Here is a 10824-nt window from a genome sequence, read left to right on the forward strand (position 1 = left end):
AAGTCTATCTAAATGTATTCATGATTTGGTAGGCATATTTTGATGTAAATGAAACTTCTATATCTTCAAGAAATACCTTTCCTAGAGTGGAAAATGAGGTAGTGCAAAAATTTATATGTTGACAAATGTTATGTTCCTAGTGTTTGGCTTATTATCTTCAATTTATTGGTTATATCATTGTTTCCACTTCTTTCATCTTAAATTACTTTGTTCACATTTTATGCTCATGTTTCTTGGGCTATATTGATCTCATTTTTTTGGTTTTTCTCCAGATATCTTAGTGAATTGTTGTCACTATATTTTAAATCAATGGTTGTAGATTCTTCATTGGCATCATAAAGTGGAGGCAAATAGTTGCAACTATTTTGAGTGCCATGGTTATAATGTTCACCGTTGTATAAGCACTTGAAATATCCTAAAACAACCCCATTATAGTTGGAACCAAATTCCAAAAATCTAGCTATGTTACCATGATCAACAGGATCCAATGTTTCTGTTATGAAACCAGCTCACAAAAAGATAGAAAAGAGAGATCGACGCCTTAGAATTCAGCCTCTTCGATGGGGCAACCTCCTTTACATTACATAAATGAACAATTCTTGGATGATACAAATGACAAAACCTCCTTTCTATATATAGGAGTCTAAGGGGTCACAATATAATCCAGCCGACCTAACAATAATAATATAAAGCCACAAAAATAACAATAGAGGGATTCTATGGGGCACAGAAATAACAATATGGGGGTAATAGGGGCACAACAATATAAATAAGGGGTATAACTACAATAGTAATGGGTTAATCACTAGTATTATAGGGACCCAACATGCCCCTCTCCTTCAAAAAAGTGTTGTCCTCAACGCTTGAGTAGTTCTGGATACTTCTGCATAAAATTCTCATCCTCCCATGTGGAATCTTCAGCGGATAAGTTCTTCCACTTGATAAGATACTTTGAAATTGATCGATTTCGTAGCTGTCGAGTTCTTGTTTCTGTGACTGCTTCCGGTTCCAAAATAATTTTTCCTTCCTCATCAAGTTCTGGCAATATTGTCTGAATTGGGAGCTTGTCACCTATAACCTTCTTTAAACATGAAACATGGAAGACTGGGTGCAATCGAGAAGCTGCAAGAACCTCCAATTTGTATGCCATAGTACCAATCTTTTGCAACACCTTGTACGGACCATAATACTTTGGTGATCATTTATTATCCTTCTTAGCTTGCTTTAGGGACATTTGCTTATATGGTTGTAGCCGTAGGAATACCCAATCACCTACATCAAAACTTCTTTCACTGCGATGTTGATCTGCCTGTTGTTTCATTCTATTTTGTGCCAACACGAGGTTATCCTTTAAGAGTTGGAGGACTTGTTGTTGATGTTCGATGTGATGTTCCACTGCCTGAACCTTAGAATTTTCTCTTAAATATGATGTGATGGATGGTGGTTGATACCCATAAAGTGCCATAAATGGGGTCATTTTTGTTGTTGTATGGAAGGAAGTGTTATACCACCATTCAGCCAGAGTCAACCATTTGACCCATTGTGTCTGTTTATCAGATACAAAGAAATGAAGATATCCTTCCAAACATTTGTTTACTATCTCAGTTTGCCCATCAGATTGAGGATGATAAGATGAGCTATGAGCTAACTGAGTACCAAGACAAGAAAATAATTCTGTCCAAAAATTTCCAGTGAAAATGGGATCTCTGTCACTTACAATAATCTTTGGGTTTCCATGTAGCTTTTGAACTGTTTCCATAAATGCAGTAGAAACTGTACTGGCTTTAAATGGATGTGATAATGCACAAAAGTGTGCATACTTGGTAACTCTGTCAACTACCACCATGATGACACTCTTTCCCTCAGACTTGGGTAAACCTGTGATAAAATCCATTGAAACCTCCTCCCAATGTTGGCTTGGAATGGATAAAGGTTGTAATAGACCCGGTGTCTTAATTGTTTCAACTTTATTTTGCTGGCAAACCAAACATTCCGCCACAAACTTTTGAATATCTGATTTAAGGCCATCCCAAAAAAATTCCTTCTTAACCCTGTGGTAAGTTTTTAAAAATCTTGAGTGCCCTCCTAAGGGAGAAGTGTGCAATTCCATAAGAATCTTTTGTTTTAGCTGGGAATTCTTACAGAGGTATAAGCAATCTTTGTACCATAACGAATCATTTTGCCAGCTAAATGTATCAGAAGTGCTGGAATCTTGTTGTAGCTTTCGAATAAGTGCCCACACTTCTTCGTCATTCTTCCATTCCTCCCTTGCTTCGTTTATCCAATCTGGTTTGATAATAGAAATGGCACACAACAATGCTTCCACATCCTCATCCTTTCTTGAGAGTGCATCTGCCACCACATTTTGCTTCCCTTTTTTGTAGATGATTTCAAAGTCATAACCCAACATCTTTGTGACCCACTTTTGTTGCTCTTCAGAGGATAATCTTTGCTCTAAAAAGTATTTAAGGCTATCATGATCCGTTTTTACCTTGAAGTGTCTTCCCATTAGGTAGGGTCGCCATTTATTAAGTGCATGGAGTATTGCCAACATTTCCTTCTCATAAATAGCTTTGCTTAAAAACTTTCCCTTGATTGGACGACTTTCAAAAGCAATGGGTCTTTCATCTTGCATTAGAACAGCACCAATTCCATTTCCTGAAGCATCACATTCCACAATAAAGGTTTTTGTGAAGTCCGGTGTAGCTAAGACCGGTGCTTGGCACATTGCCTCTTTAAGATGTTCAAAGGCCTTCGTTGCTTCCGGAGTCCATGAAAATGAATCTTTCTTCAATATAGTTGTTAGAGGTGCTGCTATTCTCCCATAATTATTAACAAACTTGCGATAATACCCTATCAACCCAAGAAATCCTCGCAGATGCTTTATGGATGTGGGGATTTTCCATTCCTTAATGGCTTTAATTTTGTTAGGGTCTACCTTAACTCCTTCATGAGATACAATATGACCCAAATATTCCACCTCCTGGACTCCAAAGAAACATTTGGATCTTTTTGCATATAATTGTTTTTCCTCCAATAGTTGTAGCACCTTGTCAACATGTTCAACATGATCCTTCCAAGACTTGCTGTAGATTAGTATATCATCAAAAAATTCTAACACAAATTTTCTAAGGAATGGCTTGAAAATTGAATTCATCAAACCTTGAAATGTTGAAGGTGCATTGGTAAGGCCAAAAGGCATGACCAAAAATTCATAATGACTCTCATGAGTTCTAAATGTCGTTTTTGGAATGTCTTCAATCTTCATTCTGATTTGATGATATCCCGAACGAAGATCCAACTTGGTGAAGTAAATTGATCCATGCAATTCATCCAGTAATTCATCAATAACAAGAATGGGGAACTTATCTTTAATAGTGAGCTTGTTGAGCTCCCTATAATCTGGACACATGCGCCATGATCCATCCTTCTTGTGCACCAATACTACTGGAGCTGAGAAAGAACTTTGACTCGGTTGAATTATAACAGCCTCTAGCATTTCTGCAACCATATGTTCAATTTCACTTTTTTGGACATAGGGATATCTGTACGGCCTGATGTTTGGAGGAACACTTCCTGGGATCAGATGAATAGCATGATCATGATCACGCCTAGGTGGGAGACCCTTGGGAGTCTTAAATACCTTGGAATGATTGTCCAAGACTTTTTGGAGATCTGGAGAAATAGATGATTCCAAAAAGTTATAATAATTAAACATAAAAGATATGACGTGATGTTATTTAACATGTCGGCCATGGTTATGTAACATGATGGCATATGTATATATATGGCATGTGAGGAGGCCATTTACACCAAGAATCTTCGCTCATATACTCTCGCATAAGGGAAGGGTAAAAGGTGCATAGTCTTGTAAGGATATGCGCATATCTCATGCGCATAAGACTTAAGGACTTTGTAAGTTATCTTATGTGAAGGAGTGGCAAGTGTGTCACGGTTTGAGGAGGTTCTGGTATACGGTTTTATGCAGGATTTGGTAAGGAGGTTGTGTGGCTCGAGTGAGCACTCCTTCTTATGCAAGGGTGCATGAAATGTTGTAAAAGGCAGGTGGCCTGTCTTTTGTGAAAATTGGTTAATTGTGAGACTTGGTTCAGCCAAGACACACTTGTTGTAAAATCTGATATTCTGATATAATATTATTGTTGGGCAGACTGTTCGGGGAGTTGCCCCTCCCTTCATATTGTGTATTGTTCTCGGTTTATTGTTGATGATTTATGAATGAGAATGTTCTTGGTTAAAGTATAAAGGATAATAAGAACACAAGCTAATTAAGTTTATGCTGGAATAGGCGTAGTCCATAAATGTTAGTATCGTTAAAGAGAAAGCGTTCGGTGGTGCCGCACCCCGCCGGAACGATTGAAAGACTACCGTAGGCTTGGGGGCGTGACAGTTTCATGATGAGAATAGATTACCACTGCCATATTCGGGGATCTCATGTAGTCACTCTCATTCATGGATGATGTAGTGTAAGTCCATTACTTTTTTCTGAATTTGGGTTATAACAAAAGGAGGTTTCAATTGGGTTCGAGTTGTCATATCCATGCAATGTATTTGAAACTGGGAGTCCTTGAACCTGTACATCATTATGCCATTGTAATATATATTTCAAATTATGGTTCTTACATTTTTATTTTCTAGAGATGGTTAAAATTCTTGAATTTTTAGCAGCTTACTCTCATCGCTGAGAGATGTAAATTCTTCGAACAAGAATTGTGGAAATTTAATATGTACTTTGGAAGCCTCAATATTCTTTGAGATTATCTCACTCTTAACAAGCTCTTTCTCTATCCAGGAGTTCTAGTAATTTTAAATAACATTATCTATTCTTCTAGGTGGATGGAATGCTATGTATGCCCACATGCACATATTTAATCCATTAAAATATATCTTAATGTCAATCCTTTAATGCACCACCAAGAACTATTAAATCGATGAAACTTAAACCAACCTTTTTCTAAAAATGGTATGCAGATGAATGATAAGATTTTATTCATTTGGACTAACACTACCTCACTTGATATCAACTCTCAAGTAGTTGATCCATCGCAATCTGTAGCTCTTTCCACAATGAACGTTGAAGACCTGCCATGAAAGTAAATATGAATCGATGCACAATAATACTAAAAAAAACCATATTTTTAGTTGTTGTTAGGCATGTTATTGTTGGGTAAGGAGGGTTTATAGCAATAGGCATTGTTGGTCCCACATTTGTTCAACCAAGATTTGCGCAAGGATGGAGTTTTGGGAGTCTCTCGATTTATTGGAGATTTGACAAAGACCCATGGCCTTACTGTCTCCACACCGGAGGAACCCTTGGAGTGGACTCACCATGCAAAGTCTTGAAAAACTATTTTCCCTGCTAGACTCACTGTGAAGAGCCCCAAAAATCTATTTTTTGAGCTATTGATGTGATAATTAATTAAAGAAACTTTATCGACTACATTCAAAGGTTATGTGCTTAAACCCCATGACGGGAGAATAATAGTGTTCAAAGCTGATGAGTGAAGCCCAGTAAATGACATATGGCTAGAGCTAGATCCTTCAAAGGAGAGTCTCAAAACCAACCCTATCTTCATGACTCATCATTGTCACTCATAGTTGAGGTTGCGTCCACACTTGTGTTGAAGAGGCTAATGAAAAGGATCTATTAGATTTTCCACAACATCAAACAAACAAAGCATGTTGAAACATAGCAACAAATTATGCAAGTGGGATAGAGAAAGTGTTAAAGAGTTGCCACATGTAACATCCCTCACTAGGGATTCCTCGAAAACCCTCAGGAACACTAGAGATTTTTTTTTAAACAACATCTTTAGAGTGCACTCAAAACACACTACCTCTAGACAAGAAATAACATCAACCATATATATAAGTAATTACAAAATTCAAAATATTTAAACAGAGCAAGAAATTCATTGAGAGTTTGTTAATTCATTGTAGTTCATAGTCTCTCTTTAGAGTTTTGACTTTAATCTATGAGACATGAAGATGGGAGTATTTTTCTTATTAGTCCTTGTTGTCTATGACATGGGACTATAGTAATCGATTTTATTAGTTAGCATTAGTACTTGTGCATATTAATCCAAAGTTTTTATGAACTTTACCATGTTCATAAAATGGCGATTGTTCTCAGTGTTTTCTCAACCTATAAATTTGTCAAGTTAACTTTGAGGACCAATAAAATATTGGATGGTATTATTTAGCCTCTTCCCAAGGAATACAAACCATATCATTGATATTATTCATACAATATCTTTGTTCCATGCATTTATTTGATTCGTATTTCCAAGATCTGAAACTAATGCTAACATTAGCTTATAAACATTAAATGCTACCTATAACCATGGAAACAGTGAAGATGGCTAGATGGATGTGCGCATGTTGGTGTGGTGTATAAGGTACGAGACACTTGATAGACTTCTTATTCTTCTCCTGAGAAAAATCAGCGGCTACCTTCAGATTTAGTTGTAGCTCTAGACTTCTTAGTAGGGTGCACAACCTCTCCTCTTCTTTAGCTTGACAACCCAACTTCAACTCTAAATGCTTTAGCTTGAAAACCCAAATTCAACTCCAAGGCAAATGATTTTATCTTTGCCAATGGAGTTAACAATGTAAACTTTGAAACGGGAACTGATATTGTTACCTGTTTCATAGAGATAGCAAAAAATTGACCCGATTTTGAAAAGGGGTGATGCACAACACACATATTTTTTTTAGAGCATAGTTTTTGGCCCTTTAAATAACCAATATGATTACTTGTTTCGTAGGGGTAGTAAAAACGTGACCCAATTTTGAAAAGTGGTTATGCAGAATACACTTCTTTTTTTTTGGAGCATCTTTTTTACACTTTAAATTTTCTTATGTATCAAATATAAACATTTTCTTTTAAATGTTAGTGATTTTCATGTTGATTTTGAAACATGTTGATTGAGCACACCTTTTTTTAGAGGACTTATTTATCACACTTTAAAATTTATTATGTCCAATTTTTTAAAATTATGATTACTTAACGATTTTCAAGTTGTTTTATTTTTCTTTTTTTAAATGTTGATTGCTTAAAAAAAACAATATATATATATATATATATATATATATATATATATATATATATATATATATATATATATATTATATATATATATATATAGATATAGATATATATAATTAAGTAAAAATAGAGAAATTAACAAAAACTAAACCATAAGAGAATTTGGAAAAACAAAAACAAAATTAAAAAAAAAATATATGTGAAATTAAGTAAGTAAAAATAGAGAAGTTAACAAAAACTAGGAAAAAAATTAAAAACAAACTAAATTAAAAAAATATAGAAAAGTAAAAAAAAAAAAGGTGGTAAAATTAATATTAAAAACATTTAAAAAAAAAACCAAAAACATATGAAAATTTTTAGAATATGTCTTTTCAAATTAAAAATATAAATAAAAAATAAAAAACATTAAGGTTTATAAAGAAATATCTATTTTTTATTTAAAAAATAAAATAAAAACAAAACAAAATAAATAAATAAATAATAAAAAAAACAAACAAACAAAAAACAAAAAAAACAAAAAGACAAAAAAAACAAGAAAAGCAAAAAAAAAAAAAAAAAAACTATTTTTTTATTAAACTCACTTTTTTTTTTATTTAAAAACAAAAAAGTAAAAAATAAATAAAATTAAAAAAAAAATTAAAACAATTTAAAAAAAATTTAATTTTTTTAAACAATTTTTTTTATTTAAAAACAAAAGAATTATTAGAAAAATTTAATTTTGTTTAAACAAATTATATTTTTATTTAAAAAAAAATAAAAATAAAATAAACACTTTAAACAAATTTTTTTATTAAAAAAAAAAACAAAACAAAAGAAAACAAATTATAAAAAAAGTATGAATTTTTTTTTTTAACAAATTTGTTTTTTTAAATAAAAAATATCGCTCACCCACCACCCGTGGTGGCACGGCCCTGGGCAGAGGGTTTGCGCCTCCACCCATTGGCCGCCCATGGTGGCGCGGCCTTGGGCAGAGGGTCTACACCTCTGCCCACCCGCCGCCCGTGGTGGAGTGGCCCTAGGCATTGGGTCTGCGTGCAAGCCCTCCGCCTAGGGCTGCGTCACCACGGGCTACGAGCGGGGCAATATTTTTTTTTTCTTTCTTTTAAATTCGTTAAAAAAAATTCATATTCTTTTATAATTTGTTTTTTTATTTAATTAAAAAATTGTTTAAAATAATTTTTAATTTTTTTTAAATAAAAAATTTAAAATTGATTAAAAAAAATTTAATATTTTTTTTTAAATAAAAATTAGAAATTAATTAAAAAAAATAAATAAATATTTTTTTTGTTTTTGTAAACTATAAAAAATAAATAAATAAATAAATAAATAAAAATAAAATTATAATAATTTTTTTTTAAATAAAAAATAAAAATTGTTTAAAAAAAAACTAAATTTAAAATTTTTTTATTTTATATTTTTTAAATAAAATAACGATTGATTATGTGATTTTGCCGAAGATTATCTAAACTTTAAGTTTTTTAATATTTTTTTTTATTTTTTTTTTTAAATTACATATATTTTTATAATTTTCGTTTTTTTTTTTTTTTTTTTTTTTTTTTTGTTCTTTTACTTTTTTAAATGTTTTTAATATTAGTTTTACTAGTTTGTTTTTTTTTTTGTTCTTTTTTTTTTTAATCTAGATTGTTTTTTTTTTCCTAAGTTTTTGTTAATTTTTTTTAATTTTTCTATTTTTACTTAATTATATCTATATATCTATATCTATATATATATATATATAGATATATGTTTTTAATTTTTTTTTTCCAAATTCTTTTATGGTTTCTGAGATAAATTTTTTTATGCATAGTGTCCCTGTGACCTTTAGGCCCTTAAAACCATTCGTATGTCCCTCAGATCAGTGAAGGATCAGATCGACCCTAAAGATATGAAAGGGGTATATATTATCCCTTGTTCCTGTGGGACCCCCTATATTGGTGAGACTGGTCGCTCCATTAATCAAAGGATTAGTGAGCACGCAGCAAACGTTAAGCATAGGAGAGCAAAGTCTTTCACTTTAGTTGTACATGCGGAAAAAACCAATCATCATGTTTGTATTGAGGAGGCTAGTGTTATTGCTAGAGTTTCGCAGTTCCATCATCGGAAATTTAGGGAAGCTCTTGAGATTGAAAAGAGGCCGAGCAATCTCAATAGAGAGGATGGCTAGAAAATCAATAGGTGTTGGGTCCCAGCACTCTCTTCCTAGTCGCTTTTTCCCACCCCCCATTTTTTTTGGCTCCTCTATTTTTTTTTTTAACTGTTAGATAATATTAAATTAATTTAACATATACAATTATTTTTTCTGATTAATTAAAATATTTTTATTCTTTCCACCCCTTGGCTTATTTTAATATTTTTATAATATTAGTGCCTTTTATAACTATCTATGATCTTAATTAAATTTATTTATTTATTTTTTTAATTTTAACAATTAGATATTTAATTTAACTTAATATTAATTTCTTGTTCTAATATGTATTTATTATATTCTACCTTTTAACTAACTATTAACTTAACAACCTATTAAAATTACTTTATATATATATATATATAGAATTTATACAAAGAAAGGTCTCTTAATATAACTAACTTCCATCTAAATTATTAAATAACTAATAATTTTTTTAACTAACTATTAACTTAAACACCAATTAAAATTATTTTATATATAAAAGCATGGTCACCTAATATAACTAACTTCCATTTAATTTATAAAAAAAAAATTATGACCCTGGGCCAAGAGTCAAAATTAGTCGGTGGTCAAGATAGCTATTCGAGGCTCTGCTCAAACTATTTAACATGCTCAGCTTGATCTGTTTCTTCAACTTGTCCTGACGATGAACCATACTGGTTGGTTCGAAACGTGTCAAAAAATGATTTTTCATGTGATTTTTGCCGAAAAATCTCTCATAAACTTGATATGGATCACAAAAGCCTAAATTCTACATTTTTCTATTTTTTTAAATCTAGTTTGTTTTTAATTTTCATTTTTTTTTTAGTTTTTTGTTAATGCTTTTTTAATTTTTCTATTTTTACCTACTAAATTTTATAGTTTTTTTTAATGTTTTTTTCTTTTCCATATTTTTGTTTTTTTTCTTTTTTCTTTTTTTTTTATGGTTAACAAGAGTTTTTTTTTTCCATTTTTTTTAAAATATGGTTTTTTTACTATTTATTTGTTTATAATTTTTATTTTTATTTATTTATTTTTTTTTGTTTTTTTTTCCAGTTTTTCAATTCTTATCTTTTATACGTTAATTTTGTTTTTTCCTTTACTTTTTTTTTTTTCTTTTTTTTTTTTTTTTGTTTGATTTTTTTGTCTTTTTTATATATTTGATTTTTTTTTTGTTTTATGTTTTTTTTAGTATATATTTTAATTTATCTTTTGTTTTTTTTTTTTTTTTTTTGGTAGTTTTTCATTATTTTAATTTTTTAATTTTTTATTTTATTTTATGTTTTCATTATTTTTTTATTTTCGGGGTCATGATAAAATATTTTACGCCATTATTTCGAAATGTTGAAATTTTACCCTTGAAAAAAAAAGTGTTATCCCAGAATCGACACTTTTCGTTTTGAGGGTGTTTTTTGCACAAAATTTACCATTGAAAAAAAAGTGTTATTAAACATCAACAATTCGTATTGAGGGTGTTTTTTGGACAATTTTTGCACAAAAAATTGGTTTTCACCGCCATTTTTAAAACATGTTGAAAATTTACCCTAGAAAGAAAAGGTGTTATTCCAGCATCAACACTTTTCATTTTTAG

The 10824-nt window shown here is 31.1% G+C and overlaps 1 pseudogene; it reads right to left on the reverse strand.

Annotated features, from left to right (window-relative positions):
- Positions 1-224: 224 nt before the first annotated feature.
- Positions 225-8089, reverse strand: LOC149243757 (uncharacterized; annotated as a pseudogene).
- Positions 8090-10824: the final 2735 nt, after the last annotated feature.

This window comes from Pinus tabuliformis, chromosome 8 (assembly GCF_031772625.1).
Source record: "Pinus tabuliformis cultivar Carrire ecotype Pingquan chromosome 8, CPIR1, whole genome shotgun sequence".
NCBI classification, from domain to species: Eukaryota; Viridiplantae; Streptophyta; class Pinopsida; order Pinales; family Pinaceae; genus Pinus; species Pinus tabuliformis.